This window comes from Hemibagrus wyckioides, linkage group LG02 (genome assembly GCF_019097595.1).
Source record: "Hemibagrus wyckioides isolate EC202008001 linkage group LG02, SWU_Hwy_1.0, whole genome shotgun sequence".
In the NCBI taxonomy this organism is placed as follows: domain Eukaryota; kingdom Metazoa; phylum Chordata; class Actinopteri; order Siluriformes; family Bagridae; genus Hemibagrus; species Hemibagrus wyckioides.
The window spans coordinates 5,570,568-5,586,890 of NC_080711.1; the positions used below are offsets into that span (position 1 = coordinate 5,570,568).

Consider the following 16,323-nt stretch of genomic DNA (forward strand, 5'->3'; position numbering starts at 1 on the left):
CCCTCTGGTGTCACCCAAATGAGGATAGGTTCCCTTTTGAGTCTGGTTCCTCTCAAGGTTTCTTCCTGTTCCATCTAAAGTATTTTTTCTTGCCACAGTCGCAGTGCGCATTAGAGATAAATACAAATAAATTTAACATAAGTCTAATATTAATCTTGAACTTCTTATGTTCAGTAAAGCTACTCTGAGGCAATGTCCATGGTTAAAAGCACTATACAAATTAAATTGAATTGAATTATTTGAAACGGATAAGAATATTTGTTGAATTGTCAGAAAATCTGAAAAACAGACTCAAGAAATTAGTGTTGATTGTAATGCAAGAAACCTTTAGTACCTCTCACCAGCATCTCTGACCTATTCTCCAGAGGCCTGGAGTAACTCTATAATGAAAGGAAAGAATGAGCCAAGAAACTCAGAGAGAAAGAGAGGGGAAAAAACATCTTTGAAAGGTTAATTAACATTCTTAACGTGACACTTGGACTAAAATATCTTAGTTTTTTTTTAATCTGAGACACACTGCTTACATAAAATCGTTCATCCACACTACCACTTGCAAAGTGTTTACATAAAGCCGGTCATCCAAACTCCAATTTGCAATGTGCTTCAACAAGCCTGGACACCTTTCGTTCAGTGATCCTTTCCATTGGCGTAGCTGACATTTTCCGCTTGGGGAAGCATGCTGTGCCCTTCTGCTTGGAAAAACCTATTTCTGCTCATGGCAGTGACACATGTAAGTGAATAACCTTAATGGCCTAAGTGACTGATCAATCAATTTATGTTAACCAACACAACAGAAATGTTTTTTTTTTGTGCCTGTATCTTACATATCAAAAGGTATTTCCTCGAATGTCTACCTCGCTCATTTGCACTCAAGCCTCTATCTTTGTCTGGGATCAGTCCCAGAGTCACAGTGAGTGTCAGTGGCATGCAGAGAATGGTACTGTTGGAGCAGATGAAGGATCTGGTGACCAGATATCATACGTGTGAACTTGGCATAAACATCAGCTAATTTTTGGGAGCAGCTCCATGGAAAAACACTGTAGATATAGAACTATTCCAAGAACATGATTTTATGCCTCATTTTATCTTTTAATCATTTTTCCTCAGCTGTGGGTTACCACTGTTTTTCCCAGAGTTCACTGCCCCTCACTGACCTCTTGGAATGGGGTTTTCCAAGCTGTTCTGCTTCCATGGTGGATTCTACTTGGCAAACCTTTCCAAGTGAAAACATCAGTAGGGTGCAAGATCAGGGGTTAATTATTTGTATCAAGCATGCATGTTCTTCTGAAAGTATTGGCAATGCAAATTTTACATCTATAGCCGTCAGCATACTTCATGTACCTGTGGGAACATTTAGTTGTATTCTGCAGACTATATTATGTCATTTTACAGCAAATGAACTCCACAGAACATTTTATGTGTCCCGTGATTGGTTATTAAAAAATGAGGTGGACACAATTCATTCCAGGTCTCACATAGATTTCACTCGCATAATAAATTCACTCACTTGTAACGCTTGATTTATTTAATAGTCTCATGTATGACCTGTGTAACCATATTTTTTGTAGCTGAAGACATTTTTAAATCAGTTAATGGAGCATTTGCATGCAACGGGTAAAAATGAAACCCTCTATAGTAAGCAAGGCTGTAAGATTATAAAGTTGTTTTGATTTTTGTAGAAAGCTCACAGACACAAGTTAGTATACTGAAGATTTATTCCAGGCATTAAATGAGTGGGCCGAGTTATCTGATCAAGGTTTATTTCATTGTTTCTCAGCGTGAGCCATCATAATGCATTTAATGTAGCTGCATTAAAGTCTGGAAATGAAAGAGTTTGGTTATGTGCCAGCCACTGTGTTTCTTTTATTTTCTTCTTCCCTTGTGTTCTTCACTCACTCTGCTGTCCCCCCTCATCTGAATGTGGCACAGCATGGCTAGAAAAGATACCTCCTGTCATTGAGTGTTGCCTCTGAGATTAAATCCTGCCAGGCATTCTGCTTCTGCACTGCTGACGTGGGTGGACTTGGAGTGAATCATGGATTTGATGGATTTGCAGGGATAAACATTTGATTTGGCCATATCGCTGGTACTCTCAAGCTATTCTTCAGCAAGATGTCAGCCATACCTGGATGTCTGCAAGGGAACTGAAATGAAAAAAAAAAAACAAACAAAACAGATATGGTCCCTACTGTGATAAGCAGTGGTTTGCTTTCATGATCACAACATGCTTCTTTCATTCGTTGGTTTTGATCCTCTGTTTTATTTCCAGGCCCAGAGCTTATGTAGTGTCATTCTTCTTGACTTCTTGTGGCTTTTGTGTTGGAACATGCTGAGTCTCCTAATCTGGTCTCGCATGTGCTCACAATTCCCTGTCTCTTGTGCTGAGACGTGATTGTCAAATGATGTCTTTCTTTTCCTATAACTTTAGTATCAGGGGAAAAACAGGTGGCAGGATTTTATTTTGCTGGAATGCTTTGGCCATGCCATAGAGAGTAGCATCAGTGCCAGTCATTACTTCTGAATGCTCACCTTTCTCCTTTGATAAAACATTTATATCCTGATGCAATCCTCATAGCTTTCCAGAATGACTCCATCCCCATCCAGAGGATATGAGGGCTTACTGATTTGGAAGAGGATAAAAAAGGATGTAAATCAAACACTGTGACCTTCACAGTCTCCAAATCTCAGACCTGTGGGAGATTCTAGAGCGACATGTTAGACAGCCACCTCCACCACCATTATCAAAGCATCAACTGAGGCAAAATCTTTGGCCAGATATGATGTGTTGATTGAAGGCAGGATGCAATTGCGAAAACAATATCCATGGCAACAAGGCAAGGTGAAAACCAGGAAGTACAATTAGAAACTAAATACAAGGAACACCGAAGAACTTTGAAGCTCAGACTATTTACAGAACCTTTTATTAGTGGGGGGAACAAATGACCTGAATGCTGCTTTACTTTTTCGGTGCCGCAGACAGGACAGAAGTGTTACTGGGTACATTAGCAACTAGGCATGCCTGTCAATAAAGCCCACACACACCTACTCACGCATACCTTCACCTAGTGACAAACACCCATCGATTCCTTGGTGAGAGATTTCCCCCCTGCTGTACCCAATATCCTCTCTCTAATGACATGCATGCTTTACACTAGCTAGCTCCAATCATCAGCATGATTGATCGGCCACCAATCAGAGAACAGGTAATAACTTTCGACACTCTTACAGACGGTTGAACCTCATGCTGGTTTCTCTTGTTGCTGCTTTAATAACACCATTTGTTTCAACTGCTGATTGAACTGTGCCTTTTCTTTGCTTATGTCCTTCTGTAACTTTAGCAGCAATATCTAATAAGAATCTAGTTAATGGCAATAATCAAGCCTATACTCTCCATACTCTCCATATTTATACTCCATATTTATTCCTAAAACTCTGTATTTAGTATTTTTCTGCTATATTTTGTAATATTTTATATTTTGTTATTTGATATATTTTTTGTTATATTTTGTACCCTAATTTGGGTATTTTAGTATTTTTGTTATATTCCTTCCTATGTTATCTATTACTTGTGTTTGTGGATACTGCTGGAAACTGTGAATTTCCCTTTGGGATGAATAAAGTATCTATCTATCTATCTATCTATCTATCTATCTATCTATCTATCTATCTATCTATCTATCTATCTATCTATCTATCTATCTATCTATCTATCTATCTATCTATCTATCTATCTATCTATCTATCGATCGATCGATCGATCGATCGATCGATCGATCGAAGCTGAATATGTTAATATTTCACTAAACATGAATGTTATTATGTGGTTATAAACAGTAGAGCTTTAAGTATAGTGTATGGACTTGATTTCACAATTTATATGTTTTATTGTGGGCTTTTATTTTTTCATATTCCAGTAAATTAATGATTCATTTAATTTTATTTTACTCACATGTACATTTTTTGAAGCTAATAACAAGGTGATGGAAATTTCTGTGTTTTGCATACGATCTGTAATCTGTGAATTAACTCAGAAGATTTATTAAGATGAAAGTAAAGGTTGTACCTGCGGTTGATGTTACATACACAACAGAATGTATCTATTTTTTAAGTAAATAATATACAGATATATTATCATGTACTTGGTATCATACAGACTACGTGTGCTGACATCAATTTATATCCCAAACAGCAAGATTCACGACTGCGTAACCAAACAGTTTCACAGATTCTCAGCCTCTGCTGTTTTTGTCATCTTAAAATCAAACCTATTACATCTCATTTTTAGGCTCAGCAGGAGAGTAATTAGATAATTATGCATGCTGTGTTTGTTTTTTGTTTAGTGAAAGATTAAGGCTTTACATCCTGAAAATTAGCAAGATGTCTAAACCAATCAGTGCACCCCTGGAGATCGTGTGCTGAGAAATGAGGATGAAAAATGAAGATGGAATAAATGCATGTAGTATAGCACAGCACTATGTCTGTATGTTATAAAAAAAGGAAAAATTAATTAAAAAAATAAACTAACTAACTAACTAATATTATTATTATTATTATTATATATCAAATGGGCATTTATTTTATCAATAAATTTTGATTTATTTATTATTTTATTAATTTTTTGTGTCAGAGATAAAAGCTTATTTTTTAACAAAAAAGTGTCATCTTTAAGCTTTTATTGTATTCTTCTGAATATTTTTTTTTTAATTCGTTGATATACTTTCCTACTATCTTGTAAACTATCTTTTAATATTTGCTAAAGTTTGCTTGCAGTAGATTGATTTATTCATTTATTTATTTTTAGGGGAGGGGCCAGGGGTAGTGTGTGGAGGAAATAATCCAAGCTATTGCCCAGCATTGGTCATTTACATCATATGTCTATGATTTTTTTTTTCCCCTTAAAGGATAGGAAATACTGGAGCTGTTACAAGATTTCAGAGGTATTGAGGTGCTTCTGGTGTATCTGCAACTCCTTACAGCACTTTCCTTGTTGTGCTACATGGATGCTTAGCTGTTCACGTCTTACATTCTAAGAAAATTGCTTAGAATGTTCAAACATGCTTATACCATGTTTTATTGCTTTTTTTTACTCTCTTGAAGAAGACTCATGAGAAGACTTGGCTGGGGTTTGCATACGATATATGAAGCAGGGCTGTCATTTCATATTTGGCTGTCTGTGTCATGATTAGTCATGTTTGTCTTGGTCAGAGTGTGCTTTTATGTAGGTTTAGCGAGAGAGAGAGAGAGAGAGATGTATTTTTTCCTTCAGAATTATTATTTGCACCCTTCAGCAGAGCAAGAAAATAAACAAATGTTTGTTTTTCTGAAATTTTAGGAGATGGAAATTTATTCAAGCCTCCATCCAGATCTAGACTGGACCTGGCTGAGCTGATAGAATAAGAATGAATTGTGTATCTTCGGTGTATAAATGACAATTGGATTATGTTAGTAAATTGTACACTATATGACCAAAAGGGTATGGCTTTCCTCAAATAGCTGGAAAAGAACAATTTTCTAGAAAGTCTTTGTATGCTTTAGCTTTACGAGTTCCCTTCAGTGCAACTAAGTGGCCCGTGCCAGACCTCTTCCAGCCTGAACATGCATCAGTACACAAAGTGAGTTCCATAAAGTTAGTCAAGGTTGGAGTAGAAGAACTCACGTGTCCTGCACAGAGCCCTGACCTCAACCCCACTGAACACCTTTGGGATGAACTGGAACACATTCTTCACACCAGACCTCCTCACCTGACTTCAGTGCCTGACCTCTCTAATGCTCTTGTGGCTGAATGAACACAAATCCTCACAGCTACACTCCAACATCTAGTGGAAAACATTCCCAGAAGAGCAAAGTGTAGCAATTCAATATTAATTTGATTTGCAATGGGCTCAGTGTTCAGGTGTCTGTATACTTTTGGCCTCAAAATCTACACTATGTTACCAAAAGTTTTAGGACATCCGCCTTTACATGCATATGAATTTAATATGGAGTTAGCCCACCCTTTGTAGCTATAACAGCTTCAATCACATCTTCTGGTAAGGCTTTCCACAAGGAGTGTGTTTCTGGGAATTTTTGACCATTCCTCTAGAAGTGTATTTGTGAGGTCAGGCACTGATGTTGGACAAGAAGGCCTGGCTTGCAGTTTCCGCTCTAATTCATTCCAAAGGTGTTCTATCACGTTGAGGTCAGGACACTGTGCAGGCCAGTCAAGTTCCTCCATACTAAACTCGCTCATCCATGTCTTTATGGACCTTGCTTTGTGCACTGGTGTGCAGTCATGTTGGAACAGGAAGGGGTCATCCCTAAACTGTTCCCACAAAGTTGGGAGCATGAAATTGTCCAAAATGTCTTGGTTTGCTGAAGCATTAAGAGTTCCTTTCACTGGAACTAAGGGGACGAGCCCAACCCCCCGAATTCAATGATTTGGAGGGGTGTCCCAAAACCTTTGCCAATATAGCGTATATCCAAGGATTTGCATGTAAAGTAAGAATAACAGAGAGACAGAACATTTATACCTCCAAACAATTATTTATGGAAATAGAAAGTTGAAAGTAGTTTATGTGAATGATAATCATAGTAAAATTAAAGGAGGGTTACATGTAAATATAATTTAAGTATAAAGAGCCGTGACAGACTGTCCATGTTTGGTTCACAGCACAGTGTGTGAATGCCACTGCTACACTGTAATGATACAGTTGTCAGGTGATGCAGTCATGAGAGACAAAGGGATATAAAGAAGGAAGAGCGTGAAAAAGAGAAGGAATAAAACCAGAACTTTAGCATATAAAGCTTTATTTTATTTTCTTCCTCTTGCAATCCTGTGAGAGGAACAGGGTAGTGAAGTGTTAAGCATCAAGACTGATTTGAAAAGATTTAAAAGGTCAGTGGAGTCTGCACCATGAACAAACTTCCTAATACACCGGAGTGTGAGTGTGTTTTTGAATGGGAGTGTTTGTGAGTGTGAGTCTGTGAGTGTAAATGTGTTTGTGATTGTGAGTGTGTTTGTGTGTGTTTGTGATTGTGTTTATAAGTGTGAGTGTGTTTGTGTGTGTGTTTGTGAGTGATTGCATTTGAGTTTGTGTTTGTGATTGTGATTGTGATTGTGTTTGTGATTGTGTTTGTGAGTGTGTTTGTGAGTGTGTTTGTGATTGTGATTGTGATTGTGATTATGATTGTGATTGTGTTTGTGATTGTGTTTGTGATTGTGTTTGTGAGTGTGTTTGTGATTGTGTTTGTGATTGTGTTTGTGATTGTGTTTGTGAGTGTGTTTGTGAGTGTGTTTGTGAGTGTGTTTGTGAGTGTGTTTGTGTTTGTGATTGTGTTTGTGATTGTGTTTGTGAGTGTGTTTGTGAGTGTGTTTGTGTTTGTGATTGTGTTTGTGATTGTGTTTGTGAGTGTGTTTGTGAGTGTGTTTGTGAGTGTGTTTGTGTTTGTGATTGTGTTTGTGATTGTGTTTGTGATTGTGTTTGTGTTTGTGATTGTGTTTGTGATTGTGTTTGTGATTGTGATTGTGATTGTGTTTGTGAGTGTGTTTGTGAGTGTGTTTGTGAGTGTGTTTGTGAGTGTGTTTGTGATTGTTTGTGAGTGTGTTTGTGAGTGTGTTTGTGAGTGTGTTTGTGTTTGTGTGTTTGTGAGTGTGTTTGTGAGTGTGTTTGTGAGTGTGTTTGTGATTGTGTTTGTGATTGTGTTTGTGAGTGTGTTTGTGAGTGTGTTTGTGAGTGTGTTTGTGATTGTGATTGTGATTGTGTTTGTGAGTGTGTTTGTGAGTGTGTTTGTGAGTGTGTTTGTGATTGTGTTTGTGAGTGTGTTTGTGAGTGTGTTTGTGAGTGTGTTTGTGATTGTGTTTGTGAGTGTGTTTGTGAGTGTGTTTGTGAGTGTGTTTGTGATTGTGTTTGTGAGTGTGTTTGTGAGTGTGTTTGTGATTGTTTGTGAGTGTGTTTGTGAGTGTGTTTGTGAGTGTGTTTGTGTTTGTGTGTTTGTGAGTGTGTTTGTGAGTGTGTTTGTGAGTGTGTTTGTGATTGTGTTTGTGAGTGTGTTTGTGATTGTGTTTGTGAGTGTGTTTGTGAGTGTGTTTGTGAGTGTGTTTGTGATTGTGTTTGTGAGTGTGTTTGTGAGTGTGTTTGTGAGTGTGTTTGTGATTGTTTGTGAGTGTGTTTGTGAGTGTGTTTGTGAGTGTGTTTGTGTTTGTGTGTTTGTGAGTGTGTTTGTGAGTGTGTTTGTGAGTGTGTTTGTGATTGTGTTTGTGAGTGTGTTTGTGATTGTGTTTGTGATTGTGTTTGTGATTGTGTTTGTGATTGTGTTTGTGAGTGTGTTTGTGAGTGTGTTTGTGAGTGTGTTTGTGATTGTGATTGTGATTGTGATTGTGTTTGTGAGTGTGTTTGTGAGTGTGTTTGTGAGTGTGTTTGTGATTGTGTTTGTGAGTGTGTTTGTGAGTGTGTTTGTGAGTGTGTTTGTGATTGTGTTTGTGAGTGTGTTTGTGAGTGTGTTTGTGAGTGTGTTTGTGTTTGTGAGTGTGTTTGTGAGTGTGTTTGTGTTTGTGATTGTGTTTGTGATTGTGTTTGTGATTGTGTTTGTGAGTGTGTTTGTGAGTGTGTTTGTGATTGTGTTTGTGATTGTGATTGTGAGTGTGTTTGTGAGTGTGTTTGTGATTGTGTTTGTGATTGTGAGTGTGTTTGTGAGTGTGTTTGTGAGTGTGTTTGTGAGTGTGTTTGTGAGTGTGTTTGTGAGTGTGTTTGTGTTTGTGATTGTGTTTGTGAGTGTGTTTGTGATTGTGTTTGTGAGTGTGTTTGTGAGTGTGTTTGTGAGTGTGTTTGTGAGTGTGTTTGTGATTGTGTTTGTGAGTGTGTTTGTGAGTGTGTTTGTGTTTGTGATTGTGATTGTGTTTGTGATTGTGTTTGTGATTGTGTTTGTGTTTGTGATTGTGATTGTGATTGTGAGTGTGTTTGTGATTGTGATTGTGAGTGTGTTTGTGATTGTGAGTGTGTTTGTGATTGTGTTTGTGAGTGTGTTTGTGAGTGTGTTTGTGAGTGTGTTTGTGTTTGTGATTGTGTTTGTGATTGTGCTTGTGAGTGTGTTTGTGAGTGTGTTTGTGTTTGTGATTGTGTTTGTGAGTGTGTTTGTGATTGTGTTTGTGATTGTGTTTGTGAGTGTGTTTGTGTTTGTGATTGTGATTGTGAGTGTGTTTGTGATTGTGATTGTGAGTGTGTTTGTGAGTGTGTTTGTGTTTATGATTGTGTTTGTGATTGTGTTTGTGATTGTGTTTGTGAGTGTGTTTGTGATTGTGATTGTGATTGTGAGTGTGTTTGTGATTGTGAGTGTGTTTGTGAGTGTGTTTGTGAGTGTGTTTGTGTTTGTGATTGTGTTTGTGATTGTGTTTGTGAGTGTGTTTGTGAGTGTGTTTGTGAGTGTGTTTGTGTTTATGATTGTGTTTGTGATTGTGTTTGTGAGTGTGTTTGTGAGTGTGTTTGTGATTGTGAGTGTGTTTGTGATTGTGATTGTGATTGTGATTGTGAGTGTGTTTGTGATTGTGAGTGTGTTTGTGAGTGTGTTTGTGAGTGTGTTTGTGTTTATGATTGTGTTTGTGATTGTGATTGTGAGTGTGTTTGTGATTGTGAGTGTGTTTGTGAGTGTGTTTGTGTTTGTGTTTGTGAGTGTGTTTGTGAGTGTGTTTGTGAGTGTGTTTGTGTTTATGATTGTGTTTGTGATTGTGATTGTGAGTGTGTTTGTGATTGTGAGTGTGTTTGTGATTGTGTTTGTGAGTGTGTTTGTGATTGTGTTTGTGAGTGTGTTTGTGATTGTGAGTGTGTTTGTGATTGTGTTTGTGAGTGTGTTTGTGTTTGTGAGTGTGTTTGTGTTTGTGATTGTGTTTGTGATTGTGTTTGTGATTGTGAGTGTGTTTGTGATTGTGATTGTGAGTGTGTTTGTGTTTGTGATTGTGAGTGTGTTTGTGATTGTGAGTGTGTTTGTGATTGTGTTTGTGAGTGTGTTTGTGTTTGTGATTGTGAGTGTGTTTGTGTTTGTGATTGTGAGTGTGTTTGTGATTGTGTTTGTGATTGTGAGTGTGTTTGTGATTGTGATTGTGAGTGTGTTTGTGAGTGTGTTTGTGATTGTGTTTGTGAGTGTGTTTGTGATTGTGAGTGTGTTTGTGATTGTGAGTGTGTTTGTGATTGTGATTGTGAGTGTGATTGTGATTGTGAGTGTGTTTGTGAGTGTGTTTGTGATTGTGATTGTGAGTGTGATTGTGAGTGTGTTTGTGATTGTGTTTGTGAGTGTGTTTGTGATTGTGAGTGTGTTTGTGAGTGTGTTTGTGATTGTGTTTGTGAGTGTGTTTGTGATTGTGAGTGTGTTTGTGAGTGTGTTTGTGATTGTGAGTGTGTTTGTGATTGTGAATGTGAGTGTGTGTGTGAATGTGAGTGTGTTTGTGAATGTGTTTGTGAGTGTGTTTGTGATTGTGAATGTGAGTGTGTGTGTGAATGTGAGTGTGTTTGTGAATGTGAGTGTGTGTGTGAATGTGAGTGTGTGTGTGAATGTGTGTGTTTGTGAATGTGAGTGTGTGTGTGAATGTGAGTGTGTGTGTGAATGTGAGTGTGTTTGTGATTGTGAGTGTGTTTGTGATTGTGTTTGTGAGTGTGTTTGTGTTTGTGATTGTGAGTGTGTTTGTGATTGTGAGTGTGTTTGTGATTGTGTTTGTGATTGTGAGTGTGTTTGTGATTGTGATTGTGAGTGTGTTTGTGAGTGTGTTTGTGATTGTGTTTGTGAGTGTGTTTGTGATTGTGAGTGTGTTTGTGATTGTGATTGTGAGTGTGTTTGTGATTGTGATTGTGAGTGTGATTGTGATTGTGAGTGTGTTTGTGAGTGTGTTTGTGATTGTGATTGTGAGTGTGTTTGTGATTGTGATTGTGATTGTGATTGTGAGTGTGTTTGTGATTGTGATTGTGAGTGTGTTTGTGATTGTGTTTGTGAGTGTGTTTGTGATTGTGAGTGTGTTTGTGAGTGTGTTTGTGATTGTGAGTGTGTTTGTGATTGTGATTGTGTTTGTGATTGTGAATGTGAGTGTGTGTGTGAATGTGAGTGTGTTTGTGAATGTGTTTGTGAGTGTGTTTGTGATTGTGAATGTGAGTGTGTGTGTGAATGTGAGTGTGTTTGTGAATGTGAGTGTGTGTGTGAATGTGAGTGTGTGTGTGAATGTGTGTGTTTGTGAATGTGAGTGTGTGTGTGAATGTGAGTGTGTGTGTGAATGTGAGTGTGTGTGTGAATGTGAGTGTGAATGTGTGTGTTTGTGAATGTGAGTGTGTGTGTGAATGTGAGTGTGTTTGTGAGTGTGTTTGTGAGTGTGTTTGTGAGTGTGTTTGTGATTGTGTTTGTGAGTGTGTTTGTGATTGTGATTGTGAGTGTGTTTGTGAGTGTGTTTGTGATTGTGTTTGTGATTGTGAGTGTGTTTGTGAGTGTGTTTGTGATTGTGTTTGTGAGTGTGTTTGTGAGTGTGTTTGTGAGTGTGTTTGTGAGTGTGTTTGTGATTGTGTTTGTGAGTGTGTTTGTGAGTGTGTTTGTGATTGTGTTTGTGAGTGTGTTTGTGTTTGTGATTGTGTTTGTGAGTGTGTTTGTGATTGTGTTTGTGAGTGTGTTTGTGAGTGTGTTTGTGAGTGTGTTTGTGAGTGTGTTTGTGTTTGTGAGTGTGTTTGTGTTTGTGTTTGTGAGTGTGTTTGTGAGTGTGTTTGTGAGTGTGTTTGTGAGTGTGTGTGTTTGTGAGTGTGTTTGTGAGTGTGTTTGTGAGTGTGTTTGTGAGTGTGTTTGTGATTGTGTTTGTGATTGTGTTTGTGAGTGTGTTTGTGAGTGTGTTTGTGATTGTGTTTGTGATTGTGTTTGTGATTGTGATTGTGATTGTGATTGTGATTGTGTTTGTGAGTGTGTTTGTGAGTGTGTTTGTGAGTGTGTTTGTGATTGTGTTTGTGATTGTGATTGTGATTGTGTTTGTGAGTGTGTTTGTGAGTGTGTTTGTGATTGTGTTTGTGAGTGTGTTTGTGAGTGTGTTTGTGAGTGTGTTTGTGTTTGTGAGTGTGTTTGTGAGTGTGTTTGTGATTGTGTTTGTGATTGTGTTTGTGAGTGTGTTTGTGAGTGTGTTTGTGATTGTGTTTGTGAGTGTGTTTGTGATTGTGATTGTGAGTGTGTTTGTGAGTGTGTTTGTGATTGTGTTTGTGATTGTGAGTGTGTTTGTGAGTGTGTTTGTGAGTGTGTTTGTGAGTGTGTTTGTGATTGTGTTTGTGAGTGTGTTTGTGAGTGTGATTGTGAGTGTGTTTGTGATTGTGATTGTGTTTGTGATTGTGTTTGTGATTGTGAGTGTGTTTGTGATTGTGATTGTGTTTGTGATTGTGTTTGTGATTGTGAGTGTGTTTGTGATTGTGATTGTGATTGTGTTTGTGAGTGTGTTTGTGAGTGTGTTTGTGATTGTGTTTGTGAGTGTGTTTGTGTTTGTGATTGTGTTTGTGAGTGTGTTTGTGATTGTGATTGTGAGTGTGTTTGTGAAGTGTGTTTGTGAGTGTGTTTGTAGAGTGTGTTTGTGATTGTGTTTGTGAGTGTGTTTGTGAGTGTGTTTGTGATTGTGTTTGTGAGTGTGTTTGTGAGTGTGTTTGTGAGTGTGTTTGTGATTGTGTTTGTGAGTGTGTTTGTAGAGTGTGTTTGTGATTGTGTTTGTGAGTGTGTTTGTGTTTGTGATTGTGTTTGTAGAGTGTGTTTGTGATTGTGTTTGTGATTGTGTTTGTAGAGTGTGTTTGTGAGTGTGTTTGTGAGTGTGTTTGTGATTGTGTTTGTGAGTGTGTTTGTGAGTGTGTTTGTGTTTGTGATTGTGTTTGTGATTGTGTTTGTGTTTGTGATTGTGATTGTGATTGTGAGTGTGTTTGTGATTGTGATTGTGAGTGTGTTTGTGATTGTGAGTGTGTTTGTGATTGTGTTTGTGAGTGTGTTTGTGAGTGTGTTTGTGATTGTGTTTGTGAGTGTGTTTGTGTTTGTGTTTGTGAGTGTGTTTGTGAGTGTGTTTGTGAGTGTGTTTGTGAGTGTGTTTGTGTTTCAGTGATTGTGTTTGTGATTGTGATTGTGAGTGTGTTTGTGATTGTGAGTGTGTTTGTGATTGTGTTTGTGAGTGTGTTTGTGAGTGTGTTTGTGAGTGTGTTTGTGTTTATGATTGTGTTTGTGATTGTGATTGTGAGTGTGTTTGTGATTGTGAGTGTGTTTGTGAGTGTGTTTGTGAGTGTGATTGTGTTTGTGAGTGTGTTTGTGATTGTGTTTGTGAGTGTGTTTGTGATTGTGAGTGTTTGTGATTGTGTTTGTGAGTGTGTTTGTGATTGTGTTTGTGAGTGTGTTTGTGATTGTGAGTGTGTTTGTGATTGTGTTTGTGAGTGTGTTTGTGTTTGTGAGTGTGTTTGTGTTTGTGATTGTGTTTGTGATTGTGTTTGTGATTGTGAGTGTGTTTGTGATTGTGATTGTGATTGTGATTGTGTTTGTGAGTGTGTTTGTGTTTGTGATTGTGAGTGTGTTTGTGATTGTGATTGTGAGTGTGTTTGTGTTTGTGATTGTGAGTGTGTTTGTGATTGTGAGTGTGTTTGTGATTGTGTTTGTGAGTGTGTTTGTGTTTGTGATTGTGAGTGTGTTTGTGATTGTGAGTGTGTTTGTGATTGTGTTTGTGATTGTGAGTGTGTTTGTGATTGTGATTGTGAGTGTGTTTGTGAGTGTGTTTGTGATTGTGTTTGTGAGTGTGTTTGTGATTGTGAGTGTGTTTGTGATTGTGATTGTGAGTGTGTTTGTGATTGTGATTGTGAGTGTGATTGTGATTGTGAGTGTGTTTGTGATTGTGTTTGTGATTGTGTTTGTGAGTGTGTTTGTGAGTGTGTTTGTGAGTGTGTTTGTGAGTGTGTTTGTGATTGTGTTTGTGAGTGTGTTTGTGAGTGTGTTTGTGATTGTGTTTGTGAGTGTGTTTGTGAGTGTGTTTGTGAGTGTGTTTGTGATTGTGTTTGTGAGTGTGTTTGTGAGTGTGTTTGTGATTGTGTTTGTGAGTGTGTTTGTGTTTGTGATTGTGTTTGTGAGTGTGTTTGTGATTGTGTTTGTGAGTGTGTTTGTGAGTGTGTTTGTGAGTGTGTTTGTGAGTGTGTTTGTGATTGTGTTTGTGAGTGTGTTTGTGAGTGTGTTTGTGTTTGTGATTGTGTTTGTGATTGTGTTTGTGTTTGTGATTGTGATTGTGATTGTGAGTGTGTTTGTGATTGTGATTGTGAGTGTGTTTGTGATTGTGAGTGTGTTTGTGATTGTGTTTGTGAGTGTGTTTGTGAGTGTGTTTGTGATTGTGTTTGTGAGTGTGTTTGTGTTTGTGTTTGTGAGTGTGTTTGTGAGTGTGTTTGTGAGTGTGTTTGTGAGTGTGTTTGTGTTTGTGATTGTGTTTGTGATTGTGATTGTGAGTGTGTTTGTGATTGTGAGTGTGTTTGTGATTGTGTTTGTGAGTGTGTTTGTGAGTGTGTTTGTGAGTGTGTTTGTGTTTATGATTGTGTTTGTGATTGTGATTGTGAGTGTGTTTGTGATTGTGAGTGTGTTTGTGAGTGTGTTTGTGAGTGTGATTGTGTTTGTGAGTGTGTTTGTGATTGTGTTTGTGAGTGTGTTTGTGATTGTGAGTGTTTGTGATTGTGTTTGTGAGTGTGTTTGTGATTGTGTTTGTGAGTGTGTTTGTGATTGTGAGTGTGTTTGTGATTGTGTTTGTGAGTGTGTTTGTGTTTGTGAGTGTGTTTGTGTTTGTGATTGTGTTTGTGATTGTGTTTGTGATTGTGAGTGTGTTTGTGATTGTGATTGTGATTGTGATTGTGTTTGTGAGTGTGTTTGTGTTTGTGATTGTGAGTGTGTTTGTGATTGTGATTGTGAGTGTGTTTGTGTTTGTGATTGTGAGTGTGTTTGTGATTGTGAGTGTGTTTGTGATTGTGTTTGTGAGTGTGTTTGTGTTTGTGATTGTGAGTGTGTTTGTGATTGTGAGTGTGTTTGTGATTGTGTTTGTGATTGTGAGTGTGTTTGTGATTGTGATTGTGAGTGTGTTTGTGAGTGTGTTTGTGATTGTGTTTGTGAGTGTGTTTGTGATTGTGAGTGTGTTTGTGATTGTGATTGTGAGTGTGTTTGTGATTGTGATTGTGATTGTGAGTGTGATTGTGAATGTGAGTGTGTTTGTGATTGTGTTTGTGAGTGTGTTTGTGTTTGTGATTGTGTTTGTGAGTGTGTTTGTGATTGTGAGTGTGTTTGTGAGTGTGTTTGTGATTGTGAGTGTGTTTGTGATTGTGATTGTGTTTGTGATTGTGAATGTGAGTGTGTGTGTGAATGTGAGTGTGTTTGTGAATGTGTTTGTGAGTGTGTTTGTGATTGTGAATGTGAGTGTGTGTGTGAATGTGAGTGTGTTTGTGAATGTGAGTGTGTGTGTGAATGTGAGTGTGTGTGTGAATGTGTGTGTTTGTGAATGTGAGTGTGTGTGTGAATGTGAGTGTGTGTGTGAATGTGAGTGTGTGTGTGAATGTGAGTGTGAATGTGTGTGTTTGTGAATGTGAGTGTGTGTGTGAATGTGAGTGTGTGTGTGAATGTGAGTGTGTTTGTGAATGTGAGTGTGTGTGTGAATGTGAGTGTGTTTGTGAATGTGAGTGTGTGTGTGAATGTGAGTGTGTTTGTGAATGTGAGTGTTTGTGAATGTGAGTGTGTTTGTGAGTGTGTTTGTGAATGTGAGTGTGTTTGTGAATGTGAGTGTGTTTGTGAGTGTGTTTGTGAATGTGAGTGTGTTTGTGAATGTGAGTGTGTTTGTGAGTGTTTGTGAATGTGAGTGTGTTTGTGAGTGTGTTTGTGAATGTGAGTGTGTGTGTGAATGTGAGTGTGTGTGTGAATGTGAGTGTGTTTGTGAATGTGAGTGTGTTTGTGAATGTGAGTGTGTGTGTGAATGTGAGTGTGTTTGTGAATGTGAGTGTGTGTGTGAATGTGAGTGTGTTTGTGAATGTGAGTGTTTGTGAATGTGAGTGTGTTTGTGAGTGTGTTTGTGAATGTGAGTGTGTTTGTGAATGTGAGTGTGTTTGTGAGTGTGTTTGTGAATGTGAGTGTGTTTGTGAATGTGAGTGTGTTTGTGAGTGTTTGTGAATGTGAGTGTGTTTGTGAATGTGAGTGTGTGTGAATGTGAGTGTGTTTGTGAGTGTGTGTGTGAATGTGAGTGTGTGTGTGAATGTGAGTGTGTTTGTGAATGTGAGTGTGTGTGTGAATGTGAGTGTGTGTGTGTGAATGTGAGTGTGTTTGTGAATGTGAGTGTGTTTGTGAATGTGAGTGTGTGTGTGA

General features: G+C 38.0%; 1 protein-coding gene across 1 annotated transcript in view; it reads left to right on the top strand.

The window, feature by feature from the left end:
• asic2 (acid-sensing (proton-gated) ion channel 2) overlaps positions 1-16,323 on the top strand; it is a 535,781-nt gene that overhangs the window by 329,432 nt on the left and 190,026 nt on the right. The gene's annotated exons all lie outside the window — the stretch shown is intronic.